Source organism: Leucoraja erinacea, unplaced genomic scaffold, assembly GCF_028641065.1.
Source record: "Leucoraja erinacea ecotype New England unplaced genomic scaffold, Leri_hhj_1 Leri_748S, whole genome shotgun sequence".
In the NCBI taxonomy this organism is placed as follows: Eukaryota; Metazoa; Chordata; class Chondrichthyes; order Rajiformes; family Rajidae; genus Leucoraja; species Leucoraja erinaceus.
Genome location: NW_026576672.1, coordinates 55,939 through 72,892, shown reverse-complemented (window position 1 = coordinate 72,892; position 16,954 = coordinate 55,939).

Below are 16,954 nucleotides of genomic sequence, written 5' to 3'. Positions count from 1 at the left end.
CCTCCCTCATCCCCTCCCCTCCCTCCTCTGCCCCCCTCTCACCCCTCTCTTCTCCTCCTCTGCACCCTCCCCCTCCAGCTCCCTCCCCCTCCCTTTCCCCCTCTCTTCCCCCCCCCCCCACCTGTGTGTCGCTCCCTCTCATCCCTCTCCCCCACCTGTGTGTGGCAGGGGGTGGTTAATGTGTGTGCGTGTTGAGGGGACGGGACGACCCAACAGGCCCCACTTGGTCTAGTCTATGGTACTAATAGTCTGATCTTGACCTCTTCCTGTAGTTCTGTATATTGCTGCCACTTACACTGTGATTTTTGCCCATCTTACTCAGAGTCTCCCTCCGCTGAGCAGGGAAGAGGATTTTTCCTATCGATGAAAAATAAAAGAGTTATTAGTGTTTAAAAAATGTTGAGATTCTCTCTCCTGAAGGCCCCATCCAGAGGGACTATAAAACCCAGAAGTGTTGCGTGCCTCGGTGCGTCTCTGCAAGATGAGGGAAACGAGATGGTCACGTCTCTCAGTCTGAGCTGTGAATAACACTGAACACATATCTACTAAACTGTGAGTGGTTTTACTGACCTGTCAGTGCTATTAATGTGGTTTGAAAATATAGTTTGGAAACTAAAGTTGTGTTGCCTTTGGTTTGGAAATGCGAAAGCTGTGTGCCTAATTAAAGTTGCCTCCCCTCATAAAAGTTGACTTGTCAAATTAAAGTTGACTCACCTAATTAAAGTTGCCTCGCCAACTTAAGGTTGCCTCGCCTAATTATAGTTGCCTTGTCTTCTATATAATTAAAAGTCTAATCTTGGCCACTTCCTGTTTGTGCTTTATATTGATTTTAGAAAAAATGGTACCATGTACGGCTGTGATTTTTGCCCATCTTATTAATGTTTTAAAAATGTTGAGATTCTCTCTCCTGTCAATCATAGAAACATGGAAACATAGAAAATAGGTGCAGGGGTAGGCCATTCGGCCCTTCGAGCCTGCACCGCCATTCAATATGATCATGGCTGATCATCAAACTCAGTATCCCATCCCTGCCTTCTCTCCACACCCCCTAATCCCTTTAGCCACAAGGTCCACATCTAACTCCCTCTTAAATATAGCTAATGAACTGGCCTCAACTACCTTCTGTGGCAGAGAATTCCACAGATTCACCACTCCCTATGTAACATAGAAACATAGAAACATAGAAAATAGGTGCAGGAGTAGGCCATTTGGCCCTTCGAGCCTGCACCGCCATTCAATATGATCATGTCTGATCATCCAACTCAGTATCCCGTACCTGCCTTCTCTTCATACCCCCTGATCCCTTTAGCCACAAGGGCCACATCTAACTCCCTCTTAAATATAGCCAATGAACTGGCCTCAACTACCTTCTGCGGCAGAGAATTCCAGAGATTCACCACTCTCTGTGTGGAAAAATGTTTTCCTCATCTCGGTCCTAAAAGATTTCCCCCTTATCCTTAAACTGTGACCCCTTGTTCTGGACTTCCCCAACATCGGGAACAATCTTAAAACCATATAACCATATAACAATTACAGCACGGAAACAGGCCATCTCGGCCCTACAAGTCTGTGCCGAACAACTTTTTTTCCCTTAGTCCCACCTGCCTGCACTCATACCATAACCCTCCATTCCCTTCTCATCCATATGCCTATCCAATTTATTTTTAAATGATACCAACGAACCTGCCTCCAGATTTGGTCTCACCAATGCCTTGTACAATTTTAACATTACATCCCAGCTTCTATACTCAATGCTCTGATTTATAAATGCTAGCATACCAAAAGCTTTCTTTACCACCCTATCTATATGAGATTCCACCTTCAAGGAACTATGCACGGTTATTCCCAGATCCCTCTGTTCAACTGTATTCTTCAATTCCCTACCATTTACCATGTACGTCCTATTTTGATTTGTCCTGCCAAGGTGTAGCACCTCACATTTATCAGCATTAAACTCCATCTGCCATCTTTCAGCCCATTTTTCCAAATGGCCTAAATCACTCTGTAGACTTTGGAAATCCTCTTCATTATCCACAACACCCCCTATCTTGGTATCATCTGCACACTTACTAATCCAATTTACCACACCTTCATCCAGATCATTGATGTACATGACAAACAACAAAGGACCCAACACAGATCCCTGAGGCACCCCACTAGTCACCTGCCTCCAACCCGATAAACAGCCATCCACCATTACCCTCTGGCTTCTCCCATTCAGCCACTGTTGAATCCATTTTGCTATTCCTTCATTTATACCCAACAGTTGAACCTTCTTAACCAACCTTCCATGAGGAACCTTGTCAAAGGCCTTACTGAAGTCCATATAGACAACATCCACTGCTTTACCCTCGTCAATTTCCCTAGTAACCTCTTCAAAAAATTCAAGAAGATTAGTCAAACATGATCTTCCAGGCACAAATCCATGTTGACTGTTCCTAATCAGACCCTGTTTATCCAGATGCTTATATATATTATCTCTAAGTATTTTTTCCATTAATTTGCCCACCACTGAAGTCAAACTAACAGGTCTATAATTGCTAGGTTTACTCTTAGAACCCTTTTTAAACAATGGAACAACATGCGCAGTACGCCAATCCTCGGGGACTATTCCCGTTTCTAATGACATTTGAAATATTTCTGCCATAGTCCCGGCTATTTCTACACTAACTTCCCTCAATGTCCTAGGGAATATCCTGTCAGGACCTGGAGACTTATCCACTTTTATATTTTTCAAAATTGTCAGTACTTCTTTTATTTTGAACCTCATAGTATCTATAGCTACTCTACTAGTTTCCCTTACCTCACATAATTCAATATCCTTCTCCTTGGTGAATACCGAAGAAAAAAAATTGTTCAATATCTCCCCCATCTCTTTTGGCTCTGCAGATAGCTGTCCACTCTGTCTCTCCAATGGACCAATTTTATCTCTTGTTATCCTTTTGCTATTAATATAGCTTGTAGAAATCCTTTTGGATTTACTTTCTTTACTTCTTAAGATTACTTTTTTACTTTCCAAAGCACTTTCCTACATTCCTAATCCTCCTAGCACCTCATTTACTTCATGCTGCCTATAATTATCCCCCACATTGGCTTGATCTCCCTCTTTTCCGAATAGCCGCCAGACGATTCTTACAACTTGTCAAACTTCGAATCTTTCCCTTGAAATTTCCAGGGAAAACCAGGGCTCTTTTCCAATTTTTACTGTTTCCTTTCAACCGAACAGGAACATAAAGATTCTGTTCTCTTAAAATTTCCCCTTTAAATGTCCTCCATTTCTCTTCTACATCTTTCCCATAAAACAAAATGTCCCAGTTCACTCCTTTTAAATCATCTCGCATCTCATCAAAGTTAGCCTTTCTCCAATCAAAAATCTCAACCCTAGGTCCAGTTCTGACCCTCTCCATAATTATATTGAAACTAATGGTATTGTGATCACTGGACCCGTACTGTTCCCCAACGCATACCACCGCCACCTGACCCATCTCATTTCCTAACAGGAGGTCCAGCACCGCCCCTTCTCTAGTAGGTACTTCTATGTATTGCTGCAAAAAACTATCCTGCACACATTTTACAAACTCCAAACCATCCAGCCCATTTACAGAATGTGTTTCCCAGTCTATGTGTGGAAAGTTGAAATCTCCCACAATCACTACCTTGTGCTTACTACTAATATCTGCTATCTCCTTACATATTTGTTCTTCCAATTCTCGTTCCCCATTTGGCGGTCTATAATACACCCCTATAAGTGGGCGGGGGAGCTTTTGGATTTTTCAGCTTGAAATTGAGCAATCTGGTGCATTCTGCAGCAAGTCTTTTAAATTACACTTCAATGCAACATTTATGCTTCAAATTGGATTAGGTATGAATAAGGTTAGGCTAAATTACATTCCTAATAACATTGCACAGTAGAGCCAGGCTCTGATCAACAGGTGCAGTACATGAATGAACATGTATGGAATCAGATTATAATTCATGCTGCTATGCATATATATAGAGAAATAAAAACATGGAAACACAGGCCCGTACGAAGCTTTTCAAAAAGGGGGGTGGCATGACAGGATTACAAAAAACTTAATGTGAAATAATGTGCGCACTGCGTACATCACGAGCGCGAAGCGTGAAGTCCCTCGATGCCGGGGTCCAGGGCCCGCTTAAGGGCCCTGGAAGCTCAGGGGTTTTAGATGCTCTCTGATGCATTCTGAGCCTTATTTTGGAGCATTTTTGCACTGAGGTAGCTTTTTCACACAACGGGTGCTGGGTGTGTGTAGTGAGCTGCCGAGGAGGTAGTTAAGGCTGGAACTATCCTAATGTTTAAGAGACATTTGAACACGTACATGGATATGACAGATTTACATAGAAACATAGAAATTAGGTGCAGGAGTAGGCCATTCGGCCCTTCGAGCCTGCACCTCTATTCAATATGATCATGGCTGATCATCCAACTCAGTATCCCGTACCTGCCTTCTCTCCATACCCCCTGATCCCCTTAGCCACAAGGGCCACATCTAACTCCCTCTTAAATATAGCCACAGAACTGGCCTCAACTACCCTCTGTGGCAGAGAGTTCCAGAGATTCACCACTCTCTGTGTGAAAAAAGTTCTTCTCATCTCGGTTTTAAAGGATTTTCCCCCTTATCCTTCTGTGACCCCTTGTCCTGGACTTCCCTAACATCGGGAACAATCTTCCTGCATCTAGCCTGTCCAACCCCTTAAGAATTTTGTAAGTTTCTATAAGATCCCCTCTCAATCTCCTAAATTCTAGAGAGTATAAACCAAGTCTATCCAGTCTTTCTTCATAAGACAGTCCTGACATCCCAGGAATCAGTCTGGTAAACCTTCTCTGCACTCCCTCTATGGCAATAATGTCCTTCCTCAGATTTGGAGACCAAAACTGTACGCAATACTCCAGGTGTGGTCTCACCAAGTACCTGTACAACTGCAGTAGAACCTCCCTGCTCCTATATTCAAATCCTTTTGCAATGAAAGCTAACATACCATTTGCTTTCTTTACTGCCTGCTGCACCTGCATGCCTACCTTCAATGACTGGTGTACCATGACACCCAGGTCTCGCTGCATCTCCCCCTTTCCCAATCGGCCACCATTTAGATAATAGTCTGCTTTCCCGTTTTTGCCACCAAAATGGATAACCTCACATTTATCCACATTATACTGCATCTGCCAAACATTTGCCCACTCACCCAGCCTATCCAAGTCACCTTGCAGTCTCCTAGCATCCTCCTCACAGCTAACACTGCCCCCCAGCTTAGTGTCATCCGCAAACTTGGAGATATAGCCTTCAATTCCCTCAATAGCTGGGGTCCCAGCACTGAGCCTTGCGGTACCCCACTAGTCACTGCCTGCCATTGTGAAAAGGACCCGTTTACTCCTACTCTTTGCTTCCTGTTTGCCAGCCAGTTCTCTATCCACATCAATGCTGAACCCCCAATGCCTTGTGCTTTAAGTTTGTATGCTAATCTCTTATGTGGGACCTTGTCGAAAGCCTTCTGGAAGTCCAGATACACCATCTGGAAGTCCAGATACCCGGAGCCATGTCTCCGTGATCCCAGCTATATCATAGTCATTAATAGCTATCTGCACATTCAACTCATCCACCTTATTACAAATGCTCCTTGCATTGAGACACAAAGCCTTCAGGCTTGTTTTTACAACACTCTTACCCATTTAGATGGATATGGGCCAAACTCGTGTGAGTGGGACTAGTGTAGATGGGACATGTCGGTCCGTGTGGACAAGTTGGGTTGAAGGGCCTGTTTCCACACTGCATCATTCTATGTCAAAAAGTGAAGAAGAAAAATGCATGTAGATAAGTAGAGCAGATTGGAAAGAGGAGTGAAATGTAAAGGCAGAGAGAGGTTTATGGGTGGAAAGGAACATAGGAAAGGAGGGAGGAGAGTGGGCTTGGGCAGATGGGTGAAGGGAAAATAGTCACAAAGTGCTGGAGTAACTCAGCGGGTCAGGCAGCATCTGTGGAGAACATTGATAGGTGACGTGTCACAGAATGCTGGAGTAACTCAGTGGGTCAGGCACCATCTCTGGAGAAAAGGTATAGATTAAAGTTCGGGTCAAGACCGTTCTTCAGTAATATTCATGATGTGCCATGCATAGACATTCCTGAATGTTACCCAAACCACCGTGAGTTATTTTGTTACGGTGCTTGCCCTCTCCTATAACATCTCTGCTGCCTTGGGTGATGCAGGACAGGACACAAGCTTTGGGACACAGTGTGAAGCTGTTGCCGTCTGTCCCAGCCTGGTAAAAACCTGGATGGAGTGGATGTGGAGAGGATGTTTCCACTAGTGGGAGAGTCTAGGACCAGTGGCCACAGCCTCAGAATTAAAAGACATTCCTTTAGGAAGGAGATGAGCAGGAATTTCTTAAGTCAGAGGGTGGTGAACTGTGGAATTCATTGCTACAGACAGCTGTGGAGGTCAAGTCAATGGACATTTTTCAGGAGGAGATTGATAGATTCTTGATTGATACGGGTGTCAGAGGTAATGGGGAGAAGGCAGGAGAATGGGTTTGAGAGGGAAAGATAGAGTCATAGGGTGATACAGTGTGGAAACAGGCCCTTCGGCCCAGCATGTCCCATCTGCACGTCCCACCTGCCCACGTTTGATCCATATCCCTCCGAATCTGTCCTATCCATGTACCTGTCTAACTGTTTCTTAAATGTTGCGATAGTCCCTGCCACAACTACCTCCTCTGGCAGCTTGTTCCATACACCTACCACCCTTTGTGTGAAAAACATACCCCACAGATTCCTATTAAATCTTTTGCCCTTCACCTTAAACTTATGTCCTCTGCTCCTCGATTCACTTACTCTGGGCAAAAGACTCAACCATATCTATTCAAATCATGATTTTATACACCTCTATTAGATCATCCCTCAGCCTCCTGTGCTCCATGAAATAGAGTCCCAGCCTACTCAACCTCTCCCTATAGCTCTGGCCCTCTAGTCCTGGCAACATCCTCATAAATCTTCACTGTACCCTTTCCAGTTTGATGACATCTTTCCTATAACATGGTGCCCAGAACTGAACACAATACTCTGAATGCGGCCTCACCAACTTCTTATGCAACTGCAACATGACCTCCCAACTTCTATACTCACCCGACCCGCTGAGTTACTCCAGCACTCTGTGAAACGTCACAGAACAGGGCAAGATTAGCAAGTTTGCTGATGATACAGAAGTGAGTGGTTTTGCAGATAGTGAAGATGGTTGTGAAAGATTGCAGCAGGATCTGGATCAATTAGCCAGGTGGGCAGAGGAATGGTTGATGGTTGCATGGTTCCTTGAAGGTCGTGTCGCAGGTATATCAGGTGGTCAAAAAGTATTTTGGCACTTTGGCCCTCATCAGTCAGAGTATTGAGTATAGAAGTTGGGAGATCTTTCCTTCTCATATCCATTCTCCTGCCTTCTTATTACCTCCGACACACGTATCAATCAAGAATCTGGGGGAGGCGAGGGGAGCGGGCCCCAACGCGCCCCCCTTCGGACGACCATGAAACAAGGCAAGAGGAGTCAGACTTCCATCACTCTGCCCTAATTTGACAAAAGGAAGCAACTGACAATGTTGTCAAAATGGAGTTATTGCTTGTTTTAGGATATTTGAGATATGTTCTACACAATGGTGAACAAAGTAAGTCTTCTCTGAGTACAATTTGAAAATATTTATACCAGAGAAATAAGAAATTCCATCACAGAGAGCTGAAAGAAAAACACATTTTCCTCGTTTACAACAAAACACCTTTCTGTCAGTTGCTTCCTTTTGTCAAAGTAGGGCAGCACTGTTCTGCACAAATAAATCAATCAACCTTACCCTTAGAAACAAGGCGAAAATAATGCCACATATTCAACTGTATATGGTTCAATGAAATTAAGATATATATGTAAAACATATATATGGAAACAGGCCCTTCGGCCCACCAAGTCCACACCGACCAGCAATCTACCGTACACCAGTTGTATCCTACACGCCAGGGATAATTTACAGAAGCCAATTAACCTACAAACCTGCACTTCTTTCGGATGTGGGAAAAATCGGAATATCCAGAGAAAACCATGTGGTCATAAGGACAATGTACAAATACTGTACAGACAGCACCCGTAGTCAGGATCAAATCTGGGTGTGTGGTGCTGCAAAGCAGCAACTCTACCGTTGCACCACCCATTAAATTATTTTTTCTGTAATATATTTATTATGGTGTCACGTCAATAAAGATGAACACATGATTCTGATTTCTGCCCTTAATTGGATAACACATATCTCCAGTCATTGTGTTTTATGGCTGGTTTTCAACCTCTTTAGTCTGATGGTCTTGATCCGAAACATCATCTATTCTTTCTCTTCAGAGATGCTGCTTGTCCTGCTGAGTTATTCCAGCTTTTAGTGTCTATCTTCAATTTAAACCACCATCTGCAGTTCCTTCCTACACTCTTTGTTAAGTGAAACAGGTCCTATTCTCATAGTATTATTCACCTCAACTTAGTATTTTCTTCACCTCCGTTGCTGCAGAGAATACTGTGAATTCTTCAAAGTGAAAAAAAAAATTCCAGCCTGCCTATATGTTCATAAATTGCCCCTGGATCCTCTCCAGTTGAATTGCACCCTTTCTACAGTGTGTCATAGTCTTATAGCATGGAAATAGGCCCTTCATCCCAACTTGTCCATGCAGATCAATATGCCCCATCTAAACTAGTCCCATTTATCCTCATCATCATCGCCCGGCGCGGCTTCAATGGCTGTGGGACTTTGCTAGCGCCCGCCGGGGGCTCCAGCAACAAGACCCGGAGCGCGGCCTTGCATTGCCTGGCGCGCCGTTAATGGCCGCGGGACAATTGCCATCGTCCGCCGGGGGCTTTGACTCTGACATCGGGAGGGGAATGGGGAGATAAGTTTTTTTGCCTTCCATCACAGCGAGGAGGGGATGCGCTGTGATGGATGTCTGTGTAAATTGTGTTGTGTCTTGGGTCTTTTTTTTCTTGTGTATATGACTGCAGAAACAACATTTCATTTGAGCCTCTAATGAGGTTCAAGTGACAAATAAATTGAATTGTGTGTATTATGTATTGTGGAACCCGCCGACAGAAAACTATTCTCATTGGTGAGTGTGGAGGAGTGTGACTTTATTTATTCATTTATATATATATTTTTTAAATTGAGCGTGAAAACTTCTGTCATCCACGTGAGCGTGAGAATTTCGTCAAATGGGTGAGCCTCACACTCAATGTGTGAGAGTTGGTAGCCTTGTTATGTCACATATACATCAAACAAAACTAAACTAAAAACTAAGCTTCTGCGAAAAAGAAACCTAGCTCCAAACACTCCTTTGAATACGTAATAAATCCCACCCACATAATAACAGGCAGCCTAAAATTTAAAGGCACATGCCATAATTAATGACACACAATATAAGCCAAATGGCCACGACATGCGACGGGTTGCAAACTAAGGCGTTTGGACAGGTGCGTGGACAAGGCAGGTTTAGCAGGTCATCCACATACTGGACAATGGCTGAACCTTTTGGTAGGGGAAGAGTCTTTAACTGGTCTGCCAAGACCTGGGCGAAGATTGTAGGTGAATGTACAAAGCCCTGGGGTAACCGTACCCGTGTGTGTTGCTGTCCTTCATACGTAAAGGCAAAAAGGTGTTGGCAGTCGGGGTGCAATGTGTGGATGTGGGAGGGGCTAGTGATGTGGGAGGGGATAGTGATGTGGGAGGGGCTGGTGACGTGGGAGGGGATGGTGACGTGGGAGGGGCTAGGACGGGATGGTGACGTGGGAGGGGGTGACATGGTGACGTGGGGGAGGGGCCTGTGACGTGGGGGAGGGGCTAGTGACTAGTGACGTGGGAGGGGCTGGTGAGGGATGGTGGTGTGAGGGGCTGGTGATGTGGAGGGGCTAGTGACGTGAGGGGCTGGTGACGTCGTGGGAGGCAGTTAGCGCGGCCGTGACGTCATTTCCGGACCGTGGCCCTGCGCTGCGCGGCCGCTTCCGGTCTGGTCTGGTCTCCTCCCGGGAAGGTCAACGCTCCACCCGCTCTCTCTCTCGGTCCTCCGGGCCGGTCCTCCAGGCGGGGGGGCGGGGTGAGTGATCCGTGAGTACCCGGGGGGGGGCCGGGGAGCGGGGCGGGCGATCAGGGCGGCGGCGCGGTGAACCCGGAGATGGGACAGCTCCGGTGGATCAGGGGGCGGGCGCATGCGCGGGGGCGGCTCCAGTCTCCGGCCTCGAACCCGGAGATTCACCGGGACTGACCGGGCCCTGGGGCTGGGGGGCCTGGGCGTGGGGTTGGGGTTGGGGCTGGCGGGGCGGGGGCCGGGCCTGGGGCCGCAACAACACGATCTCGGGGCTGGTGGTGGGATTAGGGGAGCGGGAGGTTGATATAGAGAGAGAGAGAGAGCCTGGATAGACAGAGACAGAGAGAGAGGCAGAGACGTAGACAGAGAGAGAGAAAGATACAAAGAGACAGAGAGAGAAAGAAGGAGTGGGGGGCGTTGGAGAGAGTCAGGTGGGGAGAGGGAGAGGTGGAGAAAGAGAGAGTCAGGAGAGATATATCTGCGAATGGGGCTGAGAGGGGCAGGAATAAGGGGAGAGGGTCAGAGAAAGAGAGAGAGAGGGTGCGAAGAGGTGGAGAGAGAGAGTGTAGGGAGGGAGGAGAAGGGTGAGAGGCTGGAGGTGGAAAGGGGGTGAAGTGAGTAGCGGGGGGAATCAGGGAGCAAAGGGAAGGGGGAGGAATTCAAGGGAGAGTGGGTTTGGTGCTGTGGTGGATGAATGGGGGGGGGGGCAGGGAACTGGGGGGGGGGAGGGTCAAGTGAGCCAGGAAGGGGTGGGAGCCAGGTGGGGGTTCACATTGTTTGGGGGTGGGGAGGAGGGGGAAGGAGCAGTCGAGCAGGCAGGGGTAAGGGGCAGGGAGCCACAGGGAGGAGGTCACATTGTTTGGGGGTGGGGAAGGTGTTGCAGTTTAGTAAGTCAAAGGAGGGCAGGATCGTCACTGAATGGCGGGACGCTGGGGGAATGTGTGGAGCCGAGGGATCTAGGAGAGCGGGTATGAGTTGGGCTGAAAGGGGACAGGCAGCATCTGTGGAGTAGACACAAAGTGCTGGAATAACTCAATGGGGAGAAGGCCGGAATCGGGTGCTGTTTGGGGATGATTAGCCATGATCACATTGAATGGCGGTGCTGGTTCCAAGGGCCGAATGGCCTACTCCTGCACATATTGTCTATTGACAGGCAGCATATGTGGGGAGAATGGGTGACATTTTGGGTCAAGACCCTTTTTTGGTTTTAGTTTAGTTTGGAGATGCAGCACGAAAGCAGGTCTTTCAGCCCGCGTGTTAGGGTTCATTTCTTAAAGACAGACAATTCACAATAGGTTAGATAAACCAACACAAGCTTTACTGATCATCAGCCAGTGAGAGTGTCAGAAGTACAGAGTCAAGTATGGAACAGACACTTAGCTCTCCCTGAGCCACCACTCTAATGAATGAAGACATACAGCACATTTTATAGTATCTTGGAAACGTAGTCACATATTTATACAGAGCTGCAGCAATGACGTTTAACACACACCCATCACAGGCTGAACCCATTCAAAGTATACTTGTCACTAATACTACAATACTTGTCATCTATGGTCATATCGATCACAAACTGTTGATCACAAACTTCGAAACAACAGGAACTTAGTCAAAAGCCCAACATTTGCAATTCAGATCAATATCAGTAGCAGCCAGAAGATTTCTGTTTACAGAAACGACCACGTCCCCAGGAAACACATCCTCTCCCACTATTGTTACTTGGGCATAACAGGAAGCTCTATTAGAACTGACGAGCACCAGGCCACCATATCTAGCATCATCACCGACTTCATCAACTCCCACGTCCTGCCCGACCAAGCTTCCAACCTCATCATTCCCCAGCCCCGCACGGCCCGTTTTTACCTTCTCCCCAAAATCCACAAACCCGGCTCTCCCGGCAGACCCATTGTCTGCTTGTTCGTGCCCCACCGAACTCATCTCCACATACCTTGACTCCATACTATCCCCCTTGGTCAAATCCCTTCCCAGCTATGTTCTAGACACCTCAGACACTCTCCGCCGCTTCCACGCATTCCATTCTCTAGGCCCTCACCCCCTCATCTTCACCATGGATGTCAAGTCAGTATACACCTCCATCCCCCACCAGGATGGCCTCAAAGCCCTCCGGTTCTTCCTCGACCAGAGGAGCAACCTATACCCAGCCACTGACACCCTCCTCCGCCTAGCGGAGTTGGTCCTCACCCTCAACAACTTTACGTTTGACTCCTCCCATTTCCTCCAAACACTAACGCATGGGCCCCAGCTACGCTTGCCTCTTTGTTGGGTACGTTGAACAATCCTTGTTCAATACGTACCAGGGCCCCATCCCCGACCTCTACCTCCGTTACATTGACGACTGCTTTGGGGCCACCTCCTGCACCCACACACAACTGACTGACTTCATCCACTTCACCACCAACTTCCACCCGGCACTCCAATACACCTGGACCATTTCCGACACTTCCCTACCATTCCTTGACCTCACCATCTCCATCGCAGGGGACAGACTTCTGACCGACACACACTACAAACCAACTGACTCACATGGCTATCTGGACTACACGTCTTCCCACCCTGCCCCCTGTAAAGACTCCATCCCCTACTTCTAATTCCTCCGTCTACGCCGCATCTGCTCCCAGGATGAGACGTTCCACATCAGGGCATCGGAAATGTCCTCGTTCTTCAGGGAACGGGGATTCCCCTCCGCCACCATAGATGAGGCTCGCACCAGGGTCTCATCCATACCCCGCAACACTGCTCTCTCTCCCCATCCCCGCACTCGCAACAAGGGCAGAGTCCCCCTAGTCCTCACCTTTCACCCCACCAGCATCTTCTTGGACGCTCTATTAGAACAGCTTGGCATGCAGGCTTCCTATTGCCACAGCTCCTCTACAGTACAGAATTATAAAACTTCAGTTTATTCACAACCCAAAAAAGTCAGGCCAATCTTTTCCTTAATAAAATATTTTACACTTCAATTATTTCATAACCAGAATATTCTCATTCCCTCCTTTTATTGATTTTAATGATAACACGAGTCTTTGGTTAGTACACAGCAAAGGCTTCAGGCATTTCAGTACATATCTTCAGTACATTCCAAGTTTGCGGATCACACTAAGCTGGGGGACAGTGTTAGCTGTGAGGAGGATGCTAGGAGACTGCAAGGTGACTTGGATAGGCTGGGTAAGTGGGCAAATGTTTGGCAGGTGCAGTATAATGTGGATAAATGTGAGGTTATCCATTTTGGTGGCAAAAACGGGAAAGCAGACTATTATCTAAATGGTGGCCGATTGGGAAAGGGGGAGATGCAGCGAGACCTGGGTGTCATGGTACACCAGTCATTGAAGGTAGGCATGCAGGTGCAGCAGGCAGTAAAGAAAGCGAATGGTATGTTAGCTTTCATTGCAAAAGGATTTGAGTATAGGAGCAGGGAGGTTCTACTGCAGTTGTACAGGGTCTTGGTGAGACCACACCTGGAGTATTGCGTAGTTTTTGGTCTCCAAATCTGAGGAAAGACATTATTGCCATTGAGGGAGTGCAGAGACGGTTCACCAGACTGATTCCTGGGATGTCAGGACTGTCTTATGAAGAAAGAATGTATAGACTTGGTTTATACTCTAGAATTTAGGAGATTGAGAGGGGATCTTATAGAAACTTACAAAATTCTTAAGGGGTTGGACAGGCTAGATGCAGGAAGATTGTTCCCGATGTTAGGGAAGTCCAGGACAAGGTGTCACAGCTTAAGGATAAGGGGGAATTCCTTTAAAACCGAGATGAGAAGAACTTTTTTCACACAGAGAGTGGTGAATCTCTGGAACTCTCTGCCACAGAGGGTAGTTGAGGCCAGTTCATTGGCTATATTTAAGAGGGAGTTAGATGTGGCCCTTGTGGCTAAGGGGATCAGGGGGTATGGAGAGAAGGCAGGTACGGGATACTGAGTTGGATGATCAGCCATGATCATATTGAATGGCGGTGCAGGCTCGAAGGGCCGAATGGCCTACTCCTGCACCTAATTTCTATGTTTCTATATATGAATACAATGATCAGCAGTACAGTAGATCCATAGTGAATTATGATTCCTCCAAACATGCTAAACGGCCACCATTCTCCACCTTTATTAAAGTTATGCATCTCTTCCCCTACCTCTGTCATCTTCTTTACTCCTCTAGTGATATGTGCTGCTAAATCTATAATATTAGATTCATCGGTGGAGCATTCCTGCCCTATTATAGCAAAGGTCCCTCCTATTCTGCAGGGCTATTGGACAAAATGCAACCATTTCAGCCATCATAGATGAGATGGCCTTTTGCTTGTAGGTTAAGGCAAGGCAAGGCAAGTTTATTTGTATAGCACCTTTCAACAACAAGGTAATTCAAAGTGCTTTACATAAAACATTAAAAGCATTGGAAAGAAACACATATAAAATGACATTTAGATGTAAAACGATTATTAGATTATTCAGATAAAATAATTACAAAATTAAAAGCAATCAAATAAAATATTTAAAATAGAATAAAACCAGGAATAGAAGTTACAGTGCAGTATAGGTAATTAATAAATTGTATTGTTTACTGAAAGGCAGCGGCAAACAGAAAAGTCTTCAGTCTAGATTTAAAAGAGCTGAGAGTTGCAGCAGACCTGCAGTTTTCTGGGAGTTTGTTCCAGATATGTGGTGCATATAAACTAAATGCTGCCTCTCCATGTTTAGTTATGACTCTGGGGACACAGAGCAGACGTATCCCAGACGATCTGAGAGGTCTGGGTGGTTCGTAGCTAAGCAGAAGATCAGAAATGTATTTAATGTAGGTTAAGGCGTCCGCAGTTTCATGAACTAATTTCTCCTGTACAGAGGTCATATTAATCAATTCCCGTGATAGATGGACTGTCCCGTAAAGTGGGAAGGCAATCATCCAGAAATCCTCAGACTCCGATATACTTAGTTTATCCCTCATGGGGGATATACAATTCAGTTAGATGTTACACAGCTCACATGTGAGGGACAACAGAGGCCAAATAACAGCATCCCCTTCAGTTGTAGGTTGGCGTGATCAACCTTTCCCAGTTGTGCTTATCCCCAGGTGGCATACCAGGTAACGATGGGTATGCCCAGGATCCACACACAAAATACATCCCATTTATTGGACACAGCGGCCATGAGCATTAACCTTGATACAGGTGCTGTTCCCCAAGTATACCGTTTCCTTTTTTGTCACAATACCAGGTGGTACTAACTGGGCTCTGGGGGCAATCCACTGATTTTAAGCCGTGGTCTCATTTACCTTCCATTTCTGACTTAAACGAGGAAGTATACCATCCTTTAAATATGGGTCCTTGAGCTTGCTGTTCTGAAGGCATCCACTAGTTGCTGATTTATTGTGAAAACAATGTAAGGCCAGAATCTCAGTAAGGTTAAGGGGTACTCCTCCTCCACCATTATATGCGATGTGCGTACACAACCAGCATACACTTACTGCAAATGGGAAATTAAAAACTCATAAACAAAACAGATTCTTTCCCCAAGTCCGGTCCATCTTGGCCAACCCCAGAATATATAGGAGGGTCAATAACCCCATTGTCCTTTCTTGGTTCTTTGATCCGTTTACAGTCAATCACATGTATCCTCCTCACGGCAGTTGATGTTGTTGGTAGCACCTGGTACAGTCCCTTTCAACACAGTCCAAATTTATTTTGATCCCAGTTACATATGTACGTTGTCTGATAGAATGGACTTGTCCCTGTGTTCAACGAGTAGTGGCTTCTGTGACTCTCAATCCGGGGAGTGCAGACCTGGCAGGGCATGGGTTAATTGCTGTGCATATGTAATTAATTCATCGCTGAGGACCTGTAGGTTAGTCCATAGCATCATAGCTTGTCCTGTTATCAATTCAAAAGGTGTTAACCATGACACCCAGATGCAGCGAGACCTGGGTGTCATGGTACACCAGTCATTGAAAGTAGTCATGCAGGTGCAGCAGGCAGTGAAGCAAGCGAATGGTATGTTAGTATTCATAGCAAAAGGATTTGAGTACAGGAGCAGGGAGGTTCTACTGCAGTTGTACAGGGTCTTGGTGAGACCACACCTGGAGTATTGCGTACAGTTCTGGTCTCCAAATCTGAGGAAGGACATTATTGTCATAGAGGGAGTAAAGAAAGACTGGATAGACTCGGCTTGTACTCGCTAGAATTTAGAAGATTGAGGGGAGATCTTATGGAAACTTACAAAATTCTTAAGGGGTTGGACAGGCTAGATGCAGGAAGATTGTTCCCGATGTTGGGGAAGTCCAGAACAAGGGGTCACAGTTTAAGGATAAAGGGGAAATCTTTTAGGACTGAGATGAGAAAAACATTCTTTACACAAAGAGTGGTGAATCTCTGGAATTCTCTGCCACAGAATGTAGTTGAGGCCAGTTCATTGGCTATATTTAAGAGGGAGTTAGATGTGGCCCTTGTGGCTAAAGGGATCAGGGGGTATGGAGAGAAGGCAGGTACAGGATACTGAGTTGGATGACCAGCCATGATCATATTGAATGGCGGTGCAGGCTCGAAGGGCCGAATGACCTACTGCTGCACCTATTTTCTATGTTTCTAACCCTGTTTCTCATCCAACCCCATACTCAATTATGATAAACCATTTTAGTTTGCTCTATCCAATTGCCAACTACTTTCCCAGTAGCAAAAATCTCAACGATCCCTACTCTTCCCGTGCTTCTCTGCCTCCGCTTTCCAATCCTCAATTCTCTTTTTCCATTTCTTTCCCGCATCTCTTTCCCATATCAACATCTCTACTCTTTTAATTGTATCTGCATTCCATGTTCCTCCTACTGGCCAGGATTCATCTTAATTTTAGGATT